Raw genomic sequence first — 17,074 nt, 5'->3', positions numbered from 1 at the left:
AGCTGTTAGGATCGGAGCATTTTGATAAACGAGGATGAGGAGGAGTACGTGAACATGTCAGAGCAATCAGATATTGAATGTATCTGTATGGATGCATCCCTATTATTTTTGTATGTCCGAGATCACTGGTGGTATAGTGAGTTTATTTTCTGTCTCAGTTGTTCCTTTATGTCTCACTGATGTGTGTGTTCAAGTTAAGCAAACATGGTGATCCACCCTTTAATACAACATCTCGTATCCACTGCAAATAATTCTCTATGTCATCATTTGTACCCTCCTAGAATGTAAACCATCTGTTGCTTTTTACTATTGTTGTCCCTGAGTCCTCTATAGTATTACATGTCACTTTTTTCTTTTTTGTGCTCTTTCTCTCTCTCTCTCTCTCTCTCTCTCTCTCTCTCTCTCTCACACTCTCTCTCTCTCTCTCTCTCTCTCTCTCTCTCTCTCTCTCTCTCTCTCTCTCTCATATATCCTGGAGGTTCTTACACCCGCACTCTTACTGAATTAAACACATTCTTCATCACCTGAATGAATGTGTGCATCTTTACTTCAGCCGATCTCATACTTTTTTTTTTTTCTACATCTCTGTTTTTCTCTCAATACTAGTCTCCCACTTGTTTTTCCCTCCCACTATGTCTCCATCCATGCGTAGAGGGTGAATGGGGGACATGTTAAAGCCCAAGCGATGATGCTAACGTTTTGAGTGATAAAACCTGATATGCAATATATTGAATAAGATGTTGATGATTCAGTGCAGTACTGCACTCGAACAGCCCCCACATCTCTGAGTCAGCCTTGCCTCTCTTTCTTTCTCTCTCTCCCTCGATCACTCCATCCTCCTCACTCGCTCTGTCCATCTATCTCTGTTGGCCACTCTGAGAATTTGAGAATACAGTGGGTTGAGGATGGTGAATGTCAACAGAAGGGAATCTGTGGTGGTGGGTTGTATAAATTCGAAATAACCCATGACACTATGATGCTGTAAAGCTTGCTCGTAGCAACGACACTGACAAATATCACCCAGGAAAAGGAGGAGGAATGCAAATGTTTTAGAATGATTCAGCTTTGAACAGGATTTGCCATTGTGTTTAGAGCTGTTCATCTTTTTTGCGTGTCCTCTGGGGTCATGTGATGGTCTACGCATTGAAGGTGGGCTCTGAAACCCCATCTGTGTTTAAGTATTTTGTGCCTACGCTTTTTTGGAGCAGATACATGTAAAAAAAAATACATATTTACTGTCTGAAATCTAGGCTGCTATTTAGATTTTGTCAGCCTTGTGTATATTGTCCATGACCATAGGACCACCATATTGTTTAGGTGAACTTTAAGCAGCAAATGGGCTCCACTCATTAATTGTGTACCAAACATATCACCTAGATGGCACTTTAGGTTCACCCGAGTGACAACTTATACAGCTAAGCCATATAAAGGTCTATTAGGGTTCTCTTGTCCTTAGAGAATCAAATTGTCTTACAGGGTCGAGTCAAACTACCTACTATTGAAGTATTGAAGACATTTTATCACTTATGAGGAACATGATTTGGCAGATAATAATACTTACATATATATTACAAAAAAGACTAAGAACTGAAATATCTGGGAGTTGAAACATCCATAGCTGCGATTAGCATTTGAAAATCCTGACACCTCTTTTAAAGAGAGAGCATATTGATCAGAGAAAGCTGTTACTTTATCACTTTGCAGTCAGTTAAAGTGGCAGTGTCTAATGTCTCATGTGTTTTTCTAAACATATACAGTAGAAATATTCATATGATACCTAAGCTAAAGTACAGTATGATGTAGAATACTAACATGTAAACTAGCCATTGATCTGGCTAGTTTCTACAATTTATGTTATGTGTTTTTCTGGACCAGAAATCAGTTCTGCTAAATTCTAGACTTCTCTTTTCTTCAAAAACCTCCTTAAAGGTTTTGTATATAGTTATAACGGGATTGAATATAGTTCCTTTTCTATCTGGTATAGCTAGTTTTTGATAAAAGTTTCTGAATTTCCGGTATATACATTACATTATTGTGAATTAATATATGGGACTGTGAATTGAACTACAGAGATACATCATTTAAGTTTGGTATAGGTGTTAAGGGAATTTTACAATTTATCTCATAAGCTGTGATGAGGTTCTGAAAATGGCAAATGGCTTCTTTTTTCTCTCACGTATCCCAGTTTATCTGTGCAGTGCTCAGTGCTTGCTGAAGTGAATTGCTGTCCTCTCTCTCTTTTCTCTCTTCTCTCTTTCTCTGCCTCTGCCTGCCCTCTGTGTCTTTTTCTGTTTGTCTCACGTGTAAAGCCCAGGTCTTGATCTCTATGCTGTACCCCTCCCTCGAGTGAGCTGAAAATGAAACTCTGCGGTTATATCATTTGTCCTTCGAGAGCGTTAAAAAGAGGTTATTGGAGCATCTCTCTGCAGCAGGTGCATGTTCACAGCACCAACTCTTTCCTTTCTTTTCTTAATTTGTTTCACACACACAAGTAAGGAGAAAGTTACCTCAGCAAATTTGGCATCACTTTGCCCATCCCCCGCTTCCCACACAAATGAACTGTACACACACCCCCACTTTTAGAACAAGCTTTTATACACTTTCTTCCCTTTCACTAAGTTCACAAAGTCCAGAAGAGTATAATCAGACAGAGGATATAAAAATACAAACAAACTGTGGCACATCCAGTTACATGTTTATTTCAGTGCCTGTTTTCATTATCACAAAATGGCTGCCTACTTGCCTTGTGCATTTGTGTACTATACGTGAAATCGGGATTCGTGATGATAATGAGACCTACTTCCTGCCTCTCGCCTGAGATGATAAGGGCGGTGGGTGTTGTTTCCTGTGAAGCATGCTTGTTTAAATAAGCCATGTGAGTTCTGTTAGACCCTTCAACCCAGATTTTGCAACATGGCTGAGGAATGACTGACTGTAGTACGGGAGCCAGCCGAGACCCACTTGTCTTTTCGTTTTAATCTCATTTGATCCTCCACTCATAACTGATTTAGTATTTAAAGAGACTGATGTGTTAATAAAAATGTGCCGTTCACATCCTCACAAATTACAGAGACTAAGGAACACAGAAACAAACAAGGCTGACCCACTAATCTTCCTACTCTCCGCTGAACCTAGGAGTCAAAACAGGCACATATAAAACACTATTCATTTTGGTATGCTTTTATTCTTCTATCCATTCCTGTAATTATGGCTGGCGTATTACAAATGCTTTCGCTGGAAAGTTGGGCACATAAAGTGATCTCATGGCTTTGACAGGAACTCAAAGAAAATGCTTTTTTACTTTAAAAATATGATTCCTATTCAGTAATCAAGTATACCGTGGTGATCGACTTACTCTCTAGGTGGTAATTCTAATCCAAAACAAAAACACACCGACAAGTATAAGTAGTACATAAATCTCTTTTTAATAAGGTGCAATGTAAATGTATGTCAACAGACAGTTTGTGAAACTACGTCGAAATCAAGGAAATACTTATTCTCGAAGTGGGGAGGAAGGTGTTACCTTATCTTCTAGCAATCAGTACAATCTGTAGTCACAGGCAACTGGTAGCTAATAAAATGGGCAGTTAGTGAAAGTGTTTTTTAATTACCATGTTATGTCGCATAAGAAGGGGGGCACAGTGGCTTAGTGGTTAGCACGTTTGCGTCACACCTCCAGGGTTGGGGATTCGATTCCCGCCTCTGCCTTGTGTGTGGAGTTGTTCTCCCCGTGCCTCGGGGGTTTCCTCCGGGTACTTCGGTTAAAGCCCCCGGTCCAAAGACATGCATGGTAGGTCGATTGGCATCTCTGGAAAATTGTCCGGCGTGTGTGAGTGCCCTGCGATGGGTTGGCATTCCGTCCAGGGTGTATCCTGCCTTGATGCCCGATGACGCCTGAGATAGGCACAGGCTCCCCGTGACCCGAGGTAGTTCGGATAAGCGGTAGAAAATGAATGAATGTAGCATGAGCAACAGATTGAGGTGTCTGACTTCTTGTGAGTCAGAGAATGCATCACAAGCTTTCTCTTTGGTGGTAATAGAAGATAGCTAGCTAGTGGTGAGAATAAGGCAAACGAATGAATCAATAAAACCATGAGAACTGGCATTTTATACTGACATTATATGTATGAAAGTCATGATATGACGTGTCATAGATCAAAGCAACCCCCACTGTAATTTACAGTAATAGCAAATAGGCCTAATTATCATATTGTTGCATCTAAAACATAACGGTAAAATAAAAGCGATGGAAGAGTGAGAAAAAGAATATGGCCCTACATTGTGTGCTCTGTAATTAAGATCGATTTACGACCAAATACAAACACACCCCCAGACACACAATATGTGTCGGAAACTCTAAAATTAGAATTTCACTTGAAAGGCAAAAGGTGTTCTTGATAAACAGAGGAAACAGACCTGCACATGCTACTGTGTGGCTCTACATGTTGATTAGAGAGGAGTTGCGCTGTCAGGTCTTCCTGAGCAGAGTTTTTATTTGACCCAATCATTTTCCATGTATGTGTATCACTCTACACACAGGAGCATTTTTTTTTTTTAAAAAGTTTTATTTCTGCCATACACTAAATTGTTTAAAAGATAAGTTCATTAAGGTTGTTAACTTTGGGGTATCATGAAGAAATATTGACACAAATGTCCCTTTTTAAGGTTTCTCTCAAACCAAAGTACCTGTAGTAAAAGGTTGTTGTTCTCCTACAGCTGCTCTCTGTTCGGGGTTGTCACAGCAGATCATCTAATCCACATATTTGATTTAAACACAAGTTTTTCTTAATTTTCCAGCTTGCACAGATGCACTTTATGTATCTAGGACTAACTTACTAAGTCCTTAGCTCTGTCTTTGTTTTATGTAGCACCCAGGTTTACTGCGTCAGCTATATATGGTTGAAATGACAATAAAAGCTTCTTGACTTGAATTGACTTGACTCTGTAGCTGGGTCAGTTCCCTGGAGCACCAGGGAATCCTATGAAAGCTCTACCAGAATAAACATTAGAATGTCTGACACTTGAATAATTTGTTATATAATAATGTTTACTAATAGTAGTAGTGAATAGTACATGATGTCGATACCCCTGCAGGCATTCCTTTTTTGTGCTTTTCACACAGCTTTTAAACCCGGGTTATGCTTGTTTTTATACCTCGCTTTTAAATCCAGATAGAGGAGAATTTCACACATAAAATTTAGAAGCTAGATTTAGCATCGCTTGGGTTTTTGGGTTTTTAGCAATCCTAGATTATTGGATGGTAGATTTATCACTCTAGAGCTCTTTTACCTTCTTCACACAGCAAGGTTTATATCTTCTCCTCTTCCAAGCCAGTGAGTTTCAGCCTGTGAGCTGTGCTAGTTCCATCAATGGGACCATCAATGTTTCCTGATTATAAGATAATGAGCAAAAAGGACATTTTATTAGAGTGCAATTAGACCAGTTCATGGATAAACCACATGTAATGTAATACACACCGTTGTAATTGCTAACAACATTTTCCAGTAAACAATTGCTCATGGACCTCAGATTCACCGAGGTCTTGTTTAGACAGCTTATAAACTTGCAGCAGGCACAAGAAACAAAACAAACTGACAGAGCGAACAAAAATAAAAAAGCATGGACAGCTGAACGATTTTGCCGAGAGCATACTGTTCATGAGCTACCAAATTGTTGCTTCTTCTGTTTAATGAAGTCGATTAGCTGCAATGGCTTATTAAAGTCGTTCATCTTCCGAGCGTTATTGCTCCATTAGCTTCTCGTATGTTTGTCCTCACCTTCCTGTGCCAAAGATAATGATTATAAACCGCGGGCATCATTGTTAACCATATGGCTTTGAGTAGAAATAGGGTTTGTTTGCTGATTTTGGCTTACTCACACCCAAACATTAAATATTGTAGTGTAAATAAAACAAACAGGGGCACTTGGAGGGCATTAACTTGTGCATTATGCTATTCTAGAGGCACCCTAAAGGGCACTTCATCTCACTTTCTTGCATGCAGGGAGACTATAGGGCACTGCATAAAAGCTTTACTTTACCCACTTCATCATGTTTCCTTACATGTAAAAGAATCATATAGGACACTTTTGTGCATGCAGGTTGGTTAGCCTACAGGGCACTGCATCACAATTGTCTGCATTGGAAGGGCACTCATTAGGGCACTTCATCACATCTTACATGTATGGGCAAGTTGTGGCCTAATGGTTAGTCTGACTCGTAATCCTAAGGTTGTGGGTTCGAGTCTCGGGCTGCTGATGACTTGACTTGAGCAATGCACCGAACCCCCCCAACTGCTCCCCGGGCGCCGCAGCATAAATGGCTGCTCCGGGTGTGTGTTCACGGTGTGTGTGTGTGTGTGTGTGTTCACTGCTGTGTGTGTGCACTTTGGATGGGTCAAATGCAGAGAACGAATTCTGAGTATGGGTCACCGTACTTAGCTGTATGTCACATCACATGTAAAGGAAACGTATATATGGCACTCCATCACATCATCTTCATTTGTAAGGTCACCCTGGAGGGCACTTTCATGCATGCAGCAGAGTATTTAGAGCATGGCATTGCATATTCTTCCCCGGAAGGGAACCATTAGGGCATTTCATCACATCTTACACATTAGGGAATGCCTACAGGGCACTCCATCACCCTAGTGGGCAATCTATCATATTTTTGTGTACATAGGCACCCTAGAGGTTCATTACAATTATTCCTGTTGAAGGACACTAGGGCATTTCATCACACTTTCTGCATTTTGCCACGTTTTATCAACCAATGGGATGCCTTTAGGGTGCTTTTTAACCATTTAACCAAAATGTTATTAACAATGAATAAAATCTATGAGCACTGATATTCTACAATACATTTGTTTTTTAAATGAAGTTTTGCTTGAAACATTCCTGAAGTACAAAAATGCAGCGAATGCTAATGCAGCCTTAATGCACCACTGCCTACAGTAAGTACATTGCAGTGCTTGTTAAAGAAGAGACTGGCTTTGTGTGTGTGTGTGCGTGTGTGCGTGTGTGCGTGTGTGCGTGCGTGCGTGCGTGCGTGCGTGCGTGCGTGCGAGCGTGCGTGCGTGCGTGCGTGTGTGTGAGTGTGAGTGTGTGAGTGTGAGTGTGAGTGTGAGTGTTTTTTGCAGCACCCAACCGTAGTAGCAGTAAAACCCCCTAAAAAGTCGATTGTGTTCCTACAGCACTGCGGCTCATCAAAATGAACCAGGGTATGAAATGTCTAACAAAAGAGGACAGAAGAAGAGTGCTCTAAAACTTTACTGAGGGACTTGGACAGAAATATGAGTCAGCAGTTTGTGAAATGAAGATAGACAGAGATGATCACAATGGTGGGTTAAACAGAAACGGTGAGAGAATCATATGGACTCAGTGCGCACAGCTTTACGGAGTTTTCAATTGCAGTCATGATTCCAGCTGCAGTAATCGGTGCTGCATCGCGGTCATGACCTTCACCATAATGCCATGAGTGTAGGTAGGCTCTTTCTCCCTCCCTCTCTCTCTCTCTCTCTCTCTCTCTCTCTCTCTCGTTATAAGCAATACACATACAGTATATCCATTTCAAAGCACAGTGATATATATATTTCATTTTATTAGCAACAGTATATTAATGTACTTCCACCATTAATATAATCCGCTTTTCCTTTATTTGAAAGGATGTAAATTACCTTTAAAACTATTTGTTCTCTTTAAAGCTCTTAATATCACTGATCACTGTTGCCAGATATATGTATATATACATATATACAGTATATACAGTATCTATCCTAAAAGCATATATAGAGTGGAAATGCTCAACTCACCCCTGAGTGTACTTATAATTCATAGTGCCATGATGTATAATAAAAATCAAAGGTTTTTGATTATTTGGCTGGTTTTAAAAAGCATTTGCCTGCTTTTGTCAGACAAAGTGGGCAACCTTGTAATTGATGGTACATTTCTATTATTTTGTACAAAGATGTACCTGAATAGAACCGTCTCAAAGTATTTAAAAAAAAAGGTATAAAATGAACGTTTATTCACACAGACCCTGGTTGAGACCTCTCTTCTCGCTTACCTATAACGCAGCTTAGGGAACTACTTAATTGGCCTGACTAATGGCTAAATTCCCCCAATTAAACCACCTCGCTGGCGTTATATTGATCTATTTCAGTAAATGGAACACGAGAATCGGTCTAAATGGATATCAGTGTGCTTTTGGCTCGTTGTGGTACACAGCAGCTTTTATTCACCAAAAAAAGAGCAGGTAAGCTGACACTCGATTCATTTGAGGAAAAGGTGATATGATCGACTTCACTAAAGAGCATATGAAAAGATAAAAGGGGTCACTACATATTTTATGTACAGCCAATTTCTCCGGTCTTTGTTGCTGACACTGAAGGAAAGAGGCACAGGGAAACTTTGTAAATGTTTAATTCTGCTGGAACAGAAGCACACAGGAGCAGGAGTGCTGAGGTAAAGAGGACAGTTTACACAGTGCATGATGAAAATGAAATGCCTATGAGGTAAAAAAAAATAAATCGAACATTGTGTCTATAGCACTAGCAAAAAGAGAACGAACTCCTACTACAGTGTCTGTATGTCGGAGAAGGTGAAGAGAAGAAAATCGCCTTCCTGCTCTTCCTTAATTATTTTCTGTCATAAACAGCTGAGTCTGCTACAGTCAAGGACCTGTCAGAAAAACCTGTATGAACACACACACACACAAACACACACACGCACAATTACACAAACAACCCAGATACAGGAGAATGTGTCTTTATATCATAGCCTTTCTGAGCCCTCAGTTTTTTTTAACCCTTTTTACCACAACAACTGTCACAGAATGGAAATCGACTTTCAGACGTTTCCAATCAATATAAACAAATTAATTATTATAGCGCAGCAATTCTGATATAAAATGAGTCAGGACTCTGTTGGCTTTCAGTGTGAAATGGGTTTTGCCCTCAGTTTTGCCCTCAGTTGATAATCTTACACTTTATGAACAAACACTTGGGGCATCTCAGAGAGCAGAAATGGGTTTGAGATCAGCGTTTGCTTTGAAGATTGAAACGTTTGTGTGGACAAAAACTAACCGTTTTTGACTTTTGGAACTTTTCTATGAATATATTGTTCTTAGTAGGCTATACTCATGAAAAATCATTAAGCTTCAGTATTGTTATAATGGCTGCAGTGTATTGTACTGACTAGCTATTGGGTAAGAAATCGCACTTCTGGTGTCAGTCTGAGCTGACATTATGAGCCGCAAGCTTGAGCAAGAAGATGTAGCTTGCTTTTATAGGGTCAATGTTATACGTACTAACAAACGCATGAAACGGATTGCATTGAGTTGACTTACACAGAAGTAAATATCACTGCTAACATCTGTATTCATACAGGGCTGTCAAGTGTCACGCATTGAGAGTGTCAGTCACGCATTTTGGTCTTTTGTCACGCTCTCCCCCCCCCACATCGTATTTCTCACGCAGAAAAACTTTTTGACTATATATTATATATTTAATATTCCGCAGCGTCCAAAACGTATCAGTCCGCACCGCTTAGTCGAGCCTGACACTTATCAGCCAATCAAAAAAAAGAGGCTACACAATAGCCAATCAGAAAATAGCACTATCTGGGTAAGATTTAACGCAACAACCAATGAAAAAATATCAATCTTTAGCGAGGGTACAATCATGACCCTAAAAATGGCTGGGCTTGAGCCGAACTGTTTTAAATGGGAGCAACATTACAAATGATAAAGCGGTCCAAAAAGGCAACAAACACTTACAATAAACAACACCAGTCATAATCTCTCTCTCTCTCTCTCTCTCTCTCTCCCTCTCTCTCACACACACACACACACACAAAAATTAATAAATGGAAATTAAACATTGGTTAAATTGTGGTCAGTGATCCTTACCAAACACAACTCCCCCATTATTGTTTTTTTTTTTTGTTGTTTTTTTTGGGTGGAGATGTCACGCTTGCCGTCTTCAAAACTTGACAGCCCTGTTCATATCTCTCACATATTTCCAGCCTTGAAAAAAAAACACTGTTTTTGGAAAATAGAAATCAAGCACAGCTTTATTTGATGTGACTATCACACACTAACCATCTAACTTGAATAAGGTAATAAGCTTTGATAACTACATCTCCCAGCATTCTTCTGTTGGTTTTAGCCAACAGAAATTCCTGTTCCTCTGACAGATAGCTCTCTTTCAGATGGCTTCAAGTTCGTATCAGGTTGACATATTTGCATGCGTGCCTTGACCACAGTTTGTTTGCTTTGCAAATCAGTATGTCGTCCTGCCTTATTTGACCTCTTCCTCCCATCATTTAAATACTCATGTGCTGGCTTGTGGCTTCCTTTAGGCTGGAAACAAACTCTTGTTGCGATGCTGTACGACTAACTTCTCTATCTCTGTGCCTTCTCTTTCTCTTTTTGCCTCCTGAACGGAACCAGGGCAGTGTTTTATTTAAAGGCTCAAACAGGCGCTATGTTCTCCTGAGGCCATGTTGAAAAGCACAACCAGTATAGAGGTGAGGAAGAAGAGACGCAAGGTTTTAACAAGTTAAGCATTTCACTTGGAAATTTTTGAATTTTTGGACAGCTTGACATCAAAAAAAGAGATAGAGAGCGATAGATAGATAGATAGATAGATAGATAGATAGAGAGAGAGAGAGAGAGAGAGAGAGAGAGAGAGAGAGAGAGAGAGAGAGAGAGAGAGAGAGAGAGAGAGAGAGAGAGAGAGAGAGAGAGAGAGAGAGAGAGAGAGTGGGTAGATTTATTGTATACACCAGTAGAATATGCTAAAAATAGCAGTGTTGCCGTTTGCTTTAGACTCTCTGCTCTGAGCTTAGCATGAGAAGTTTTTTAGTGTCTATGTGCACGACGCTACGCTGCAACAAACCTTTTAGCGTGCATCTGTCTGTGTGTGCATGCGTGCCGGTGTTTGTTTTGCCGAGCGCGTGTGGAGGCGTCTGAGCCAAGAGTTGACGTTGTGACAAGCTGTCAGCCCATCAGCAGCTTGACTGTCATTTGGACACAGTGGGTAATGAGAAATGATTATGACTGCAGATGCAAATATGCACCCCTAATAGCCTTTTATTCCCAGCTGCAGCACTCATTATTTCAGCAGAAGATACTTCGAACTGAAGGATCTCTAACTGCGCTTTAAGTATATGCTGTATTTGATGGCCTAATTGAGGTCGCATGTATTTGTATACAGTATGTGCACAAGAAAGGGAAGTTATTAAAGGTGTGCAAGCTTTGCATACTGCAGTTGGTGGGTTTTTATAGCTTGATTGGAATATCTGGCAGGTTTAGTCAAGTGGGAACATTTGGTTGGTCCCCATGAGGAAAACTATAGAAAGTTCATACTGTGTGTGTGTGTGTGTGTGTGTGTGTGTGTGTGTGTGTGTGTGTGTGTGTGTGTGTGTGTGTGTGTGTGTGTGTGTGTGTTAGGAAGTGTCTTCCTGGTGCTGAATGGATAGTGCAAAAGGTTACAGCAGAGAAAGGGAAAGCCCACCCACTGCCTCGTCATCACAAGCAACAGCAAGAACATACAGATATGTTGGAGAGAGAGAGAGAGAGAGAGAGAGGGAGAGAGAGAGAGAGAGAGAGAGAGAGAGAGAGAGAGAGAGAGAGAGAGAGAGAGAGAGATGGGCAGATGATGTAATCAGTTGAACCCAGGGTTATGTTAGGACTTCATGAGGTCTGTGCTACTGTTCAAATGAGGCATAGCAATGACGCAGACGTCAATGTTGACTCCAACAAACAAACATAATACAGATTAATCATCTTCGGCACTGACGTACATGTGCATGCAAGCACGTTGATGTGTATGTTTGTATGTGTGTGTGTGAGGGGGGGGGGTAATCATTCATAAGTTAATGTATTTCAAACCTACCTGCAAAAAACTCCTACAAGAATTCAATTTTCTCGTAGGAGGCAGGAATCAGCTGCTTCTCCGCATGCAGCAGAAATTCTTCAGCATCGCCTGGGGCCACTATCTTATGTTTGCTGGTCTCGTTTCATCTTTTCACAAGCTTCTACTGACTTGTTCGGCTGAATCATTTTATTTCTTGCTTTTTCGCTCATGAACTCTCAAAACATTCTGCATGTCGTGTGAGATCTGATTCATTTAAATACAAGCTATCGCTGGATTACATGATGCTTTTGCAGGACAACATGTTTAGAGCCAACAGTTCTGCCAACAGATCATCTGATGTATATCAAAAAGCGTATGCGGCCTCAACTATCAGAATCTTGCTTTGCGTCTTTTGTTCGAGAGTCTGGTTCGTCATTAATCACAGCCCAGAACCGCCTACTCACTGACACTGTGCACAGTCAGTCACGGCCAAGGATATCTTGTTTACTCACTACGAAATGCTTTAAACAAAACTCTAACAACTTTAAAGAATGATGTCATGCTGATAAACTGTGTCACAATATTTGAAGACACAGGTACCCATAAGGTTTGTGCTTGGATGTGTGGAGAGCCAAGCAAATTGGCTCCTTTACGATTCTGAGGCTTGTGGCCAGAAAAATGTACAAAGATATCAAACCTGGGTTAAATTCTTCACCTGATTGCCAATGAAGACAGTAACTTGTTTGTTTGTTTGGTTCATTGTTTTAGACTCAGCTTTAGATGCTTTATAAGTCTTGCATAGCAAAGTTCTACTCATTTCTACTCTTTCAAAGTTGCACCTTGGTCTGTGGCGGGTCATTATCAGAAAACCAACCACAATGTCAACATTTGTCACCCGAAAGAGGATTGCTTCTTTTCTGAACCTGGTGTCTCTCAAGGTTTCTCAAGGGATAGATGTTAGAGATAAATAATAACTTAATTTTAATTGTTTTTATGCTTATGTAAATCTGCTTTGAGACAATGTTAATTGTTAAAAGTGCTATATAAATATAGAAAGTTTAATCGAATTGAATTAAATCAAACTAAGTCAACACAGAGCAGCAAATTCAGGACTAAAGGACACTTTACTGACATTCTGGACAGAGAAGACAGGTGGTTTTCTGGACAGAGCAGACAGGTGGTTTTAGAGAGGAGTCAAACTGATATGATTCTATAGTCTAGACATGTGAACTGGTAAATATACAGTAAAGAAGTCATAACTTCTTCTTAGTTCACACGGTCGATTCCTTTTCGAACCACTTGTCCTCTCTGACCAGAATGTCACACGAGCATCCATTAGTCCTGAACAGTGCAAAAGGTCTGCAACACCATGTGTGACCTACTTACTGTATAAATCAATTCGTACCTCAAGACCATACGGTAGAATCACACCATCTTCTGATGCCACAGGTGTAAATTACACACCAGTCACCTGATGAATAAATTAAATGTCTGTCTAAGGCTTTGCCATGGCATGTATGGTCAAGAACGCATCTGTTTCTTGGTGGAAATTAGTGACACAATTGTGCCTTCACTGTATTTGGAAACAACCTGTACTAATCAGAGAGCCTGACTCCAATTCATCTCATCAGCTGAATCAGACAAGCAAAGTCCAAAAGGGCAGTGTGATAAAAGCTAGAGATGTCTTTCTTTTCATACATCAACTCTTTTACATGCAGCTTCAACCCAATTTCAAAAGGTCACCTCCAGTGAATTAAAGCGTAATTGCCAATTTAAAAAGAAGTCAAATTACCTTATTGAAATGCCCACATTGCTGAGAAGCTGCTGAAATAAAATGTTCCACGGTTAGAAATCATTCATTCAATTTATTCATGCATACACTTACTCACTCACTCACTCACTCACTCACTCACTCACTCACTCACTCACTCACTCATTCATTCATTCACTCATTCATTCATTTATGCACTCAATCATTCACTCATTAATTCATTCATAAACTCACTCATTCATACACTCACTCACTCACTCATTCATTTATGCACTCACTCATTCATTCACTCACTCACTCTCTCACTCATTTATGCACTCACTCATTCATTCACTCACTCACTCACTCATTCATGCACTCACTCACTCACTCACTCACTCACTCATTCATGCACTCACTCACTCACTCATTCATTTATGCACTCACTCATTCATTCACTCATTCATTCATTTATGCACTCAATCATTCACTCATTAATTCATTCATACACTCACTCACTCATACACTCACTCACTCATTCATTTATGCACTCACTCATTCATTCACTCACTCACTCACTCACTCACTCATTTATGCACTCACTCATTCATTCACTCACTCACTCATTCATGCATTCACTCACTCACTCATTCATGCACTCACTCACTCACTCACTCACTCACTCATTCATTCATTTATGCACTCAATCATTCACTCATTAATTCAGTCATACACTCACTCACTCATACACTCACTCACTCATACACTCACTCACTCATTCATTTATGCACTCACTCATTCATTCACTCACTCATTCACTCACTCACTCACTCACTCATTCATGCACTCACTCACTCACTCATTCATTTATGCACTCACTCATTCATTCACTCACTCACTCACTCCTACACTCACTCACTCATTCATTCACTCACTCACTCACTCCTACACTCACTCACTCCTACACTCACTCACTCATTCATTCATGTATGCACTCACTCATTCACTCATTAATTCATTCATACACTCACTCATTCATACACTCACTCACTCACTCACTCACTCACTCATACACTCACTCACTCACTCACTCATTCACTCATTCAATAATTTATGCACTCACTCATTCACTCACTCATTTTCTCATCCATCCACTCAATCATTCACTCACTAGTTATTTTATAGTTATTTATTCACCCATTTATTCACTCACTTATTCTCTCTCCCCCCCTCTCTCTCTCTCTTTTCTCTCTCTCTCTCTCTCTCTCTCTCTCTCTCTCATTCATTTGTTTATTTATCAATTATGTCACTCACTCATTCACTCACTCACTCATCTTTAGTTCTCAGGGTCATGGTGGATCCTGACATGGAAATAAAACATGTATAGTATCCAGTCCACTGCTAGGCATCATGCACACATACACTTATCCACACACTCAATCACATCTAGAGGGCAATTTAGCACAATTTAGAACCTGAAGGAATTGCACATGGAGACACAGATAACATACAGTACAAAACACAGTAGTAAAAATAAATAGCTCAGGATCACTCTGGGAACTGTGGATCTGTGAGGCTTATCTGACCGTAACCATTCCAGTATAATTTAGTTTGGACTTCTGTAGACTGAATTAGATTTTATTGTCCATTATTTCTATAATGTTTAACCCAACTGAAGCTTCTAATGGCTGTGCTTCTAATGGCCCTCATACCCTGAAACCCAGAAGAAAAATCGCTCTCTGGTGGCAATCATCATTATATTACACAAGTAAATCTTTATTAGATTAGAAGTTACACACCATGCAGCAATTGCAGTGGAAAGAAATACGCTGTTTGAGACTGAGAGCAGCGAAATGGAACCGTGATCCAGCAGAAAGCGAAGATGGCAGGACGAAAGACAAAATCCGCACAGCATTTATAATAACACCTCTCAGCACTTCCTGGCCTTAGAGCACTTCAGCACCATTTAAAACTGATGCCTTCATGATCGGAGCGTAAACAGAGCTGCAGTAATCAAGCTCATGACAGTTTCCTCCTGAGCTTCCTGTCTGGAATCCCAGAAATATCATTCTGTCCTCACCAGCATATCAGCGCGTGCTGAGTTGCCTCTTCTGGCTGCATAGTAAACAGGCTGCTGAAATGGAGACAATGTAGTGTATATATAATGCAATCTTCTCCTTAAAGCTTTAGATAAGTTAAGGAAAAGATGGAGTTTATCAATTTAACAGAGATCTTAAAGCAAATAATGAAACATAATTGAATGCTCTTTCATTGTCATGGAAATTAAACAGGTTTTTATGTGTGACTTGTTGCTCATATGACATTCCACATATAAAATGATGCATATCTACAACATAGACCTTTATAGTCTCCATGTTGTGCATGACATTATATAAGCTGTCCATGTTGACCATCTTAAGATAACACGCTTTGTTTATTTTCCATCAGAAAATCCTGTTTGCAGAGGGACGAATCCTCCTCCGGCTCCCTCGGGGAGGAGCTCACGATGGGCCTGGGAATGATTACACACTTCCTAAGTCGTACCACATCCTCGAGAATGTGGCTTTCTTTCTTTCTTTCTTTCTTTCTTTTTTTTTTAAAGATCATTTGAGTGCATTTGTGTACTTCAGTACATCATTTGTGTAGATTTGTGTGCATGGGCAGCAGTGGTGTCGGCACAGGAGAGGCACGGTCTTTAGAGAATTTGTTTTTGGGATATAGAAGCTTTAAAAGGTCTTTAGAGATAGCTGATGACTTGATAATAAGTGATAAATAAAGAGGAACGCTGATAGGACTGGACTTTTCCAACAACTTTGGTGTGAAGTTCTTGTTTTTGCATATGAAACTTCAAATTTCGAACGTGCAGGTTTCAAATCAGTGAACGTGCCGGTGGTTCAGGTTTTTACATATAACACTCCACCAAAATAGAATCATTTATCAATGAAATGTAATCAGTTTTCGTGTGAGAACTCTCTCTCTCTCTCTCTCTCTCTTTCTAATTTGCTCCTTAAGTAGTTATTTTTTCTTTTAATCTCATGCTCATGTAGCAACGCCACATTTTACTGGTGTACAAAGTATTATTACTCAAAAATATGCCAACATAATGCCATAAAAATAAGCCAAAAACATGTGATACTAAAATGACTGACATACTGTATATAATGTGTAAATAATGAATTATATACCAGTTATCTATATCAATTAGCCATAGCATAGAAAAATATCAGGTGAAAATAGTTTTAGCTGACGGAGAAAATAAGAGCTTTATTAGTCCTCCATCAGTGTGTAATCATAAAGGCAGCTTGCTCTCCTGCACAGGTCAACACAAACTCCGTGTCCTTGCAGTACGCAGAAGAAACATAAGAGCGGAAAAAGAAGTATCAAAAGAAGTTAAATTTAGTGTCTCATGAACTTGAGCATGAGAGCAAGTGAGCGCTGGAGAGCATATGTGACCCCTCTGTTTATGTGT

General features: G+C 39.9%; 1 protein-coding gene across 2 annotated transcripts in view; it reads left to right on the top strand.

Annotated features, from left to right (window-relative positions):
- Positions 1 to 16,517, top strand: part of zzef1 (zinc finger, ZZ-type with EF hand domain 1) — an 80,354-nt gene extending 63,837 nt beyond the window's left edge. For both annotated transcript variants that reach the window (XR_007139584.1, XR_007139582.1), the window contains exon 54: positions 16,054 to 16,517. The gene's annotated coding sequence lies outside the window, so the exon portion shown is untranslated. The remainder of the gene's footprint in view (positions 1 to 16,053) is intronic.
- Positions 16,518 to 17,074: the final 557 nt, after the last annotated feature.

This window comes from Tachysurus fulvidraco, chromosome 26 (genome assembly GCF_022655615.1).
Source record: "Tachysurus fulvidraco isolate hzauxx_2018 chromosome 26, HZAU_PFXX_2.0, whole genome shotgun sequence".
NCBI lineage: Eukaryota > Metazoa > Chordata > Actinopteri > Siluriformes > Bagridae > Tachysurus > Tachysurus fulvidraco.
This window is presented reverse-complemented; position numbering and strand designations above follow the sequence as displayed.